The sequence below is a fragment of the Octopus bimaculoides genome, chromosome 6 (assembly GCF_001194135.2).
Source record: "Octopus bimaculoides isolate UCB-OBI-ISO-001 chromosome 6, ASM119413v2, whole genome shotgun sequence".
In the NCBI taxonomy this organism is placed as follows: domain Eukaryota; kingdom Metazoa; phylum Mollusca; class Cephalopoda; order Octopoda; family Octopodidae; genus Octopus; species Octopus bimaculoides.
The window spans coordinates 30241352-30252062 of record NC_068986.1 but is presented as its reverse complement, the minus strand read 5'-3'; the positions used below and the strand labels follow the sequence as shown (position 1 = coordinate 30252062).

Below are 10711 nucleotides of genomic sequence, written 5' to 3'. Positions count from 1 at the left end.
TTAAAATACAGAGATGCCTAGACCACTGGCAGTAAATAAAATTTCTAAAATTTTTTTTGCTGCCCTATGATTTATTAATATATATATATATATATATATACACACACACACACACACACACACACACACATGGGGGCTTGCAGAAAATTTAGTGACAATGCTTTTTATACACAGTGAGAAGAGGTCAAACTTGGAATCATGGTGCTTTTACTGTTGCAAAGCAAACGTCTTAGCTGGACTCAGCCATTTTCCTGTTAATTTATTAATTTGTTTATTTGTATCCGAGTGACTTCTTCCTTTGTTCCATGTTTCTTTGTTCACCAGAGAGTAGAGCAAGAGAGCAAGGTTTAAGGGCTGAATCCGACAAAGTACATTCTACAAACAAGCAAATCAATAAAGCTAGAAGTTAATCATGGTCAGTGCATGTTACGTAAATTCTAATCTGGGATTGCAACATGATTGAACTAGACATGTGTAAAGAGAAAACCAACATCACTCCACAGACTATGCTTCCATCTAGATTTTCTTCGTTATTTCTCCTTCTTCAAATTTTTTCTCTTTCTCTTTTTCTCTTTCTCTTTCTCTCTCTCTCTTTTTCTCTTTCTCTCTCTCTCTCTCTCTCTCTCTTTTCTCTTTCTCTCTCTCTTTTACCCCCCTCCAAAACTTCTTATTCTTCATATTCTTTTTCTATTTTTAACTTAATTTTTTACTCCTTTTTTCCTTCTCCTCCACATTTTCTTCTTACTTTCTCCATCTTCTTCATTTCTTTCTTTCTTTTCACTCTCATACCCTCCCCTCTTTCTCTTCTTTGTTTTTCTTTCTTACCTAATCACCCTTTTCCTTCTCTCTTCTTTTCCTCCTCCCTTTCTCTTCTATTCTTCCCTTTCTCTCTCTCACTCTTCCAGGCCATAAAAATTAATCTCCCTTCCCCTTACATATTCTAGTTTGTTCTTATTTTATATTCCACCCCCCTCTCTCTCGTTCCTTCCTACTCTATCTCTTTTCACTCACTCACTTGTTTTTCCTTCTCAGGTCTTTACCGGTTGTTTGATCTGACACAGATAACAGTCCATTTGCTTTTAGTTCTCGACTTTACTGAAGCAAAAACAACAATCTTTCTTGCCAGCCATCCTGCTTCTCTCCAATGCCAAGTAGGATTCAGCTTGAAAAACTAGTCAATTGAGTTGTTTTCAACATTGCTATTTCAAAGTTTCAAGGCTTCTAACCTTGACAACAACTCACTCTACTGTCAATGCTTGTCAAAAGTAGAAAGGTTGCTAAACCTCCATGCACGAAACAGAGAGACGGGGAGGAAAAGATGGAGATGTGATAGAAAACAACGTTACAGAAGAAAGAGAGTGATTACATGTGCATAAGGTAATACTTTTGTGCATACACACTTGTATGTGTATCTACACATATATAGGTTTCTACCTACTCATGCATGGGTGTCTATACATGCATCTGTATATCTACATGTGGTACGTACACCAAATAAACTGATATATTCTTCAAATATTTGGTGAAAGTTGTGGTAAACTCTTAAACATTAACTTATTGCAGTGAAATAACTTGAATGTTCCTTGTAATTCACAGAGAAGCTTAGGAATTTGCATCTAACTATATGTGCATGTGAGTGCATGTGTGTGTGTGCATGTGTGTATGTGTGTGTGCATGTGTGCGTGTGTGTGTGTGTGTGTGTGTGTGTGTGTGTATGTGTGCGCACGTGCTTTCACACCATTTTATACATGTTTAGAGGAAGAGTGTTAGTCTTGTTATTTGCGACATTTTGGTGTCAAAAGAAAATTGTAAAATCCTGCATGTTGCATAGATTTCCAATTCTTTACCAACATCACCATCACTGCTGTTACCATCGCCGCCGCTACTGCCAAAATAGCTGGGAAGTTAACCCTGTGACAGACTGGTTGAATTAACCTATGTTGTCAACAAGAACACTAACAATAACATGAACAAAAACAAGCCAAATAATTTCCAATTTAATTAAGGGTGGGGAGAGTGTTGTAATCTCAGTTATTTATATGCTATGGAGACTGGGTACCATGATGGTACCTTAGGGTACCTAATGATGGTACCTTAGGGCAGGGGTTTTCAAACTTTTTGACTTGCGGACCCCTTTATATTTCAGGCTTTACCTTAGGGACCCCCTTATAAACACTTATGAAATTTATACATAAATATTTGCTTAAAATAACATATATTTTTACATTTATTTATCTAACAGTATTTAACAAAATAGGTTTATTGTCAATTAAAAGATTTCGATTAAAAAACATATATAAAATCAAATTGCCCATAAAAAGTATTTGCTGTCCATGGACCCCCTGTCTTGTCCTTGCGGACCCCCTGTGGTCCGTGGACCACAGTTTGAAAACCCCTGCCTTAGGGTACCCAATGATGGTACCTTAGGTAAGATATTATTGGGGTAGGATTATTGTAATTGAAAATTATGGTATCTTAGCGTAATTACTAATCACAAAAATAATTTGCATGTATCTTTAATTACTGGGTGGGGGAGCATAGCCTAGTGGTTTGGGTGTTGGACTCATGATCATAAAATTGTGGTTTTGGTTCCTGGGCACATTGTGTTCTTGAGCAAAACACTTCATTTCACATTGCTCCAGTTCACTCAGTTGGCAAAAGTGAGTAACCATGTGAGGGACCGACATCCCATCCAGGTGGGGAATTTATGCATCATAGAAACTGGGAAACCGGCCCTTATGGGTCAGCATGACTCGAATAGGTAACGTTACCCTTTTTTTTAAGTATTGGCAGGAATTAGGAAAATGCAACTGTCAAAACTGATATCAGTGGAATCACCTTTTGACTTTGGTTACTGGAAGGAAAGCATACTTGAAGCTAAATTCTCAGTCTTGCTTAAAATATGACCTAATCCAACTGGTTTAAATTTAATTATGAGTCTAGTATATGACAAAATCAAATTCCTTTTCAAAATGAATGCAAAGGAAGTCAAACTATAATTTTTTCTTTATTGAATCTCTGTAATCTTTTATTGATATTAGCAGCTGTATAACTGTTAGAATACAGTCATAGTCAATGGGAAGAACATAATAACAATTGGCAACAATTACTTTCCTTAAGTACTGATTATGTACTGATACAGCCACATTATGTTAATATCTCATGTCTTTCTTCAATATGACTTCAGTTATTAAAGTAGAAGGAAGAGAATGGTTTGGAATGAACAGGAGATAATGTTCATAATAAATTATACAAACCAACCTACCCTGTAGATTATAGTCCTACTTCACCTACATCTATAGAATTATCCATTGATTTGACCTAACAGAACAAGAGAAAAACGAAAGAGTGAGAGAAGGAGAAGATAAAAAGTAAGGGAAAATACAATACAAAAATATTTAGAAGCTCCAGGTGATATTCTCTGAGAAAAATTCACCATTATAATAAACAGTTTTTGCCTTATTTTATTTATTTTGTATAACAGCTGATGAGCAATAGAGCTGTTAGTTATATGCTTGTGACAAGCCAATCACTTGTTCACTGTATTTCTGGTAATAAAAGTGATAAGGGAGTGTCTGTAAGTTAGAGTGGAACAACTATTGCAAGGGACTTGTTCAAGAAGTACCACACTGATGCTTACACCCTTTAACAAAAGATGTTGACATGAATAAGTGCATGTATGAAAACACACACACGCGAATACACACACACACACACACACACACACACTGCAAAAGTAGTTGGGATTAGGAAGGGCATCAAGTCATAGAAATCAGGCCAAAATAAAATGTATGAACGCGACATGGGCCTCTGACCATATGTAGGAGTAAATCTGAAGAACTGACTCAGATCATGAAGACCTGTCCAGTCCATACCAATATGGAAAACAGACACACACCAGCATGGAAAGCACACATGTGTACGTATGCACACACACACACACACTAGTGTGGAAAACACACACACCAGTATGAAAAACTCACACACACTCACACACACATATGCACGCACGTACATGTGAAACAGTGCTACACAATAGGATTGAACCAAAACCATGTCATTGTGAAGCAATTTTCTTTTAACCACACAGCCATGTTATACAGCTATGAGTTACAAAGAAATAAAACAGGGGACAGTGGTACATTTAACTGTAATAATATAACAGGCATCAACTAAATGGCAGAGAAAAATGGTAAATCATCAAATAACTACAAAAGGAAATAAGAATGAAAGGGATATTCTTTAAACAAATAGCCGTATGTATATGCAAACATGTGCATAAATACACGCACCAATGCACAAATGTATATGTGTACACACATGCATAAAGATGCACATATATATTTTCATGGTGTTGCTGTAAAAACTAGTAAAGCACAAATAGTTGGATCAATAATGTCAAAATAGGAAGAGACAAATTAATTGGTAATCTACTTATAATGCTGTTGGCATTTAGTAATTTTGGGTCAGGCTGGAAATTGTGTTGCAGACAATTGCAAATCACCATTAGTATTTCTTATTACATGCTGTGAAAAAATATTTCAACTGATGTAAATGTGCAGCAGATGTAATAGATGTGCAACAAAAACCCCATGTTGCATCATAAAAAATAAAAATATGCAAACCCTTGTGAAGTGGCTTCTATCACTTTCCTCTACTTATTCGAATGTTGTGTTCTCTCTTCCCATCCATTCGCCAGTCACACAGTGTTCCAGGACACTGGATGAATGGTGAAAAGATAGGAAGAGAGACTGTGATAGTCTTCCTATCAACATATCCAAGATAATCATACAAAATCCTTATAGAGTTATTTGTATAGCTAATGATATAATTCAATTCTTGCAATTTTATAGTTGGAAAGAACACATTGGCAGAAAGAGAATTTCAGAGAGATAAAGTTCTGGGAAAGAAACATTGGGTAATATTGTGTATAATGACATAAGTGAAAATGATGGAAGAAATGGGGGGAAATGGTTATTTTCAAATAGATCTGGGTTGGGAAAAAGAGACAATTGAGTCACATCTGACCTACTACAGCAATGTTTTGTCCAGGCTCTGACTCAATTATATATATATATATATATATATATATATATAGATAGATAGATAGATAGATAGATATATATATAAAAAATTTACTTTTATTTTAAATTTTAAAATATTCTGTAAAATATATATTGCAAGCATACACTGAGAGTAAGAGCCCAAATGGAACTGTGACTAACATTGGTTCTGATTAGTCAAATCACTGATTCTGTGGAAATCTTTTGTTATTTCAATCAATGTAAAAGACGCTTATGAATACACATAATAAAGGATGTGATCTATTTCCCCTTCCCTTTGTATTTACATGCCAAGCCAAACAGTAGTATTGACTCTATGTGGTTTAATTAGTTCAATACCTCAACCCATGTGATACTAACCCACTTGAGATCACTCTTAATTCTATGATACAAACTTCCCCTTTTAGAGTGATCTAAATTTAAAACTTTACACCAAAATTTCAAGTAAATTCATGTTCCAAACACCAACTCAATATGGCAATTATTTCAGTGAATTTTTCATCGTTTTCAAAATTAATTAAAACCAAGGCAGTATGTTTCAAAAGAAATATGGTAACAAAAGGGTTAAGCTCTGAACCATGCATGTACTAAAAGTTTTACAGATTCAACGTCTCATTTTTTTTTTTTTGCACTTCATGTCTTGGGAATTTTATAAATTCTGCACTGTGGTCTTTTAATTATAAAAGTCTAAATCATGTCTGTAAAAAGTTTAAAATTAGAAAGCTGTCTCAGTTGCAAAAAAACAATGAATTGTTTGGATAAGTTGAAAGTTGTAGTTTCTAAAGCAGATAAGAAAACTTACCCGAGTTGTTTGTACCAAACATGTCATAGAGACATTATTTTATTGTTTTGCTTCATTTTATTTTTTATTGTTACCTTTCATTTATTTATTCCTATGACTTTATCTCTTGTTTCTTTACTGCTGACATAAGAGCCAACAACTTATTTCTGGGTGGGAAATATAACTTTTACAATTTCCCTATCCTATCACATAGCACAATTGAATGCTTACAGTCAATTGCAAGCAGATGGGTGTTGAAGTATATAACTATACCATAGGTATTGAGTATTGTTAAAAGCAAGGCGTTATACTGGCCTATATTGTTAACAATGACTAATAACAACACACAAAAAAAAAAGACTCTTTAAAAAAGATAATAGACTGAGTGTGTGGTAATAAGCTTGCTTCCCAACCACATGGTTCTGGGTTCAGTCCCACCGTGTGACACCTTTGACAAGTGTCTTCTACTATAACCTCTGGGTCAACCAAAGCCTTGTGAGTGGATTTGGTAGACGGAGACTAAAAGAAGCCCACCACACACACACACACACACATGTGTTGGTCTACTCAATTTCACTTACAACATTAAGGCAGAAGATACTTGCCCAACATTCCATGCAGTGGGATTGCACTAGGGGCTTGTCAGGAAAATGTAGACAGGGAGAGAATTAGGAATTTGGTTTGAAGGCTTGTAACAGGGTAAAGTTTACTTAAGACATCCATAGACTAAGTGGAACTGTCAAGACAAGTGGCATGGTTGGACTTACAGGTCCAAAACGGGGCCTACCACATGCAACATGGCTTGAACTTAGGATAGGTAGATTAAATATCTCATGTTATCACTACACTTGATTATCTGCCGAGGGAATGTCTACATTTGAAAATAAGATGAGATTACCATCACTGGAGGGAAGGCACATGGTTTAGTGGTTAGGGTATATAGCTCATGTATTCAACTCCTGGTGATGTGTTGTGTCCTTGAGCAAGACACTTTATTTCACGTTGTTCCAGTCCAATCAGCTGGCAGAAATGAGTTGTACCTGTAATTCAAACGGCCAACCTTATCTCACTCTGTGTCACACTGAATTTGCCAGGGAACTATGTTAAGGGTACACGTGTCTGTGGAGTGTTCAGCCACTTGCATGTTAATTTCACAAGTAGGCTGACCTGTTGATTGGATCAACTGGAACCCTTGTTGTAACTGGTGGAGTGCTAGTTTGACTATCAGTGGAGTATCTTTGTTAATACTTAGATACTTAGATAAGTTTCAGCCAGAATTGGCTTAGGCCATGACTAACTTAATGGTTCACATCTGTGGCTCAACAGCAGGATAGACCTGTGACTAACTAAACAGCAATATTCTCAATATTCCGTCGAGGAGACAGTAACATGGTTACTTGACCTACTAGAAATAGCAACTGAATTTCCCTCCAGCCACAACCCCACCAACCATCTTACATTCACACGGGCCACATTCCATAATGTATGTCTGTATAATCCTAAACAGAGGATGGTCCTAACCGAAATGCTTTTAGTAACACAGCACCCACTACACTCTCTGAGTGGTTGGTGTTAGGAAGGGCATCCAGCTGTAGAAACTCTGCCAAATCAGATTGGAGCCTGGTGTAGCCATCTGGTTCACCAGTCCTCTGTCAAATCGTCCAACCCATGCTAGCATGGAAAACGGACGTTAAACGACGATGATGATGATGATCTACTTGACTAGAGCAAACATGAGGCTACATACAACAACACTCTCAACACTACTACACTGCAGAATAGTTTACTTGTAGATTGATTATGGTAGGAAAATTTATTACTAAACATTTCTCACTAATTTGATATTCCTTCTTTTCAAATACCCACACTTGCTTTCTCTCTTTGTTCTGTTGTTCCCTACCATTCTCCTACCATTCTCGTCTTCTCTTTACATTATATGTCCATTATTTCTTTTTATTCTCTTTCCATTCTTTACCATAGTTTTCCATCTTTGATTTGGACAGAGGAGTACATGTCCACTTCAAGCGTTAGTAATTTACTGTATACAAATCACATAGTTAAACCAGTTGGCTTAAGTGGATTGACCTTGAAAAGAAATAAATAAACCATCTTCTTTACTGTCACACAGCTTTCCCTCAACACCTGGCAGATATAAGTCACAGAATCATGCATAGTCACAGATGCACATAAATATACTGGGTTAGGAGACTTGAAATAATTTTACCAGCGAAATTCATTGTAAATGGCTTGCACAGTCTAGCATAAGGAGTCATTTTGAATGTAAACAAAAAGATTATTTATTGTGATTGTGGCCATCACTTTGAAAAGCCTGGTGTTGCAATCATGAAACATCAATTATTAGCAAAGGACAAAGCACATAACATTGATATTCTCAATGGACATGCATGAGTGCACCAGCCAGTTATTGTTTTTTTTACCCCCCCCCCCACCTCTTCCACTCTTTCTCTGTGCATCCCTATAACGATTCATATTGATAATTAAAATTGATTGTAGGTTAGCTCTTTACATTTTATGGATATTTATATTATACGGAGACCTTTAAAAGTTCTGATTACACTGGCATTTTATTTGTTATCAAATATTTATTCAATCGTGTTTCTTTGTTACATGTGTTTATAAATAGTACACAAATCAATGAAAGTTGTCAAGGAATGTTCCATTTCATGTTCGGACTTTTTTAATTACTGAAACACCATTCATATATTTGGTATTCAGATGTTATATACCACGCATTACTGTGTGATAGAAAACTACATCATACCTTACTAGATAAACACCAAAAACAATAGGAGCTTGTAGGTATTTCTCTGTATTGGAACTACACTCATGAATCATGATAAACCTATAGATATCTTTAGCTTATAACAAAGCCTAGAAGCTTCTTTCTTTTAATATATTTACTTGCTTAACCATTTTGTTACTATATTTCTGTTGAGATGCTCTGTGTTTTTTTCAATTAATTAAAAATTTTTTGTTGGCACTCTGTTGCCTACGACGTCGAGGGTTCCAGTTGATCCAATCAACGGAACAGCCTGCTCGTGAAATTAACATGCAAGTGGCTGAGCACTCCACAGACACATGTACCCTTAACGTAGTTCTCGGGGATATTCAGCGTGACACAGTGTAACAAGGCTGACCCTTTGAATTACAGGCACAACAGAAACAGGAAGTAAGAGTGAGAGAAAGTTGTGGTGAAAGAGTACAGCAGGGTTCACCACCATCCCCTGCCGGAGCCTCGTGGAGCTTTAGGTGTTTTCACTCAATAAACACTCACAACGCCTGGTCTGGGAATTGAAACCGCAATTCTATGGCCGCGAGTCTGCTGCCCTAACCACTGGGCCATTGCGCCTCCACTAATTTTAAATATAACAAAGTATTTAGTGAAATAACTTTGTTATCATTAAGCTAGTGTTAGGAACATAAATTGTGACTAAAGTTTGGTGGAAGATTTTAATTCAGAACTTTTGAAAACAAGACATTTGTACTACAGAGCTAAAAGTGTCTCTAATATTATCAGCATTAAAATACTTAACAAATAAAATATAAAACTTATGAATCCTGGAAATATGTATACTGTAGGAAATGAGATAAGAATGACAATGTAGCATAAACTCATACAATATTATGAGTTTGTGTAGTTCCATTCTTTGGGAGATAATTGAGAAACAAATAAATAAATAAATAAATAAATAAATAAATGTTTCTAACATTGGTGTAAGGTCTGAAATTAACAGGGAGAAGGTTTGTTGGTCAAATTGACTCCTGAAAGATGAAAAGGTTAAGCTGACCTCAGCAGGGTTTGAACCCAGGATGTAAAGAGTTAAGACTAAATAAGGCTCTAATGATTCTACTAATTGACTGCTCAGTGTGCGTTTGTTTGTGTCTCTTTGTCTGGACATTGCATGATGGTTGTAAATGATTGTCATTGTGATATGAGTTGTGTCATTTGTTTCTGATATTCTGCCTGGACATGTCTGGTCATGAGGAAATATCTTGCTTGGAAACAGATGAGGGTCAGGAAGAGGAAAGGTCATCCAGTCACAGAAAATCTGCTTCATTAAATTTTGTCCAACCCAATGTATATATGGAAATGTGGACTTTAAAACAGCAACAAAAATGACGATGATGATGATGAGGAGGAGGAGGAGGATGATGATGATGATGATGATGATGACGACGATGATGATATTCAATGTGTCCTTCCCAGCTTTAAAACAGCAAATAGTAATTTGAACACGATTTGACTGCCAATTCTAGGAGGTCAAACAACCATACAGAGGATCTTTCAACTCATCTTTTTTAGTGTCATAATTATAGCTGGTGTGAAATAAAAAAAAAAAAGGATAATTTTTTCCCCCCTATTCCCTTTAAATTGTATAAGTCATTAGCTCAGTAAAAAAATTATTCATTTCAGTATCTCATTTACACAGCTAAATATTAATTCTATTGGCCTTGAAGTTTATCCTTTGCACTTACAACTCAATTCATAATCAATGATACTATACATATTATTGATTGAAGAGAATTCTAGTTTTATTTTGTGCAGTTATGTAACTGGATATATTATAATGCTTGCAATTTATATCAAGTGTGCTATTCATAACAAGCTCATCACACAGATATGTCATGTATATATTGAAAATCTATAATGTGTATATCATATGTAGCCAACAAATATGGATATCATTTAAATCCAGGATATCCATGATATGCACTTACACACATGTGTGTGCATAGATATCTCTATCTATCTATCTATCTATCTATCTATCTATCTATCTATCTATCTATCTATCTATCTGTCTGTCTATCTGTTTGTCTGTCTGTCTGTCTGTCTGTCTGACTG

General features: G+C 35.7%; 1 protein-coding gene across 5 annotated transcripts in view; it reads right to left on the bottom strand.

The window, feature by feature from the left end:
• Nucleotides 1-10711, bottom strand: part of LOC106869351 (disks large-associated protein 1) — a 374528-nt gene that overhangs the window by 110118 nt on the left and 253699 nt on the right. For 2 of the 5 annotated variants that reach the window (XM_052968669.1, XM_052968667.1), the window contains exon 5: nt 3266-3321. The exons of the other annotated variants lie outside the window; for them this stretch is intronic. The gene's annotated coding sequence lies outside the window, so the exon portion shown is untranslated. The remainder of the gene's footprint in view (nt 1-3265; nt 3322-10711) is intronic. 5 annotated transcript variants of the gene reach the window in all.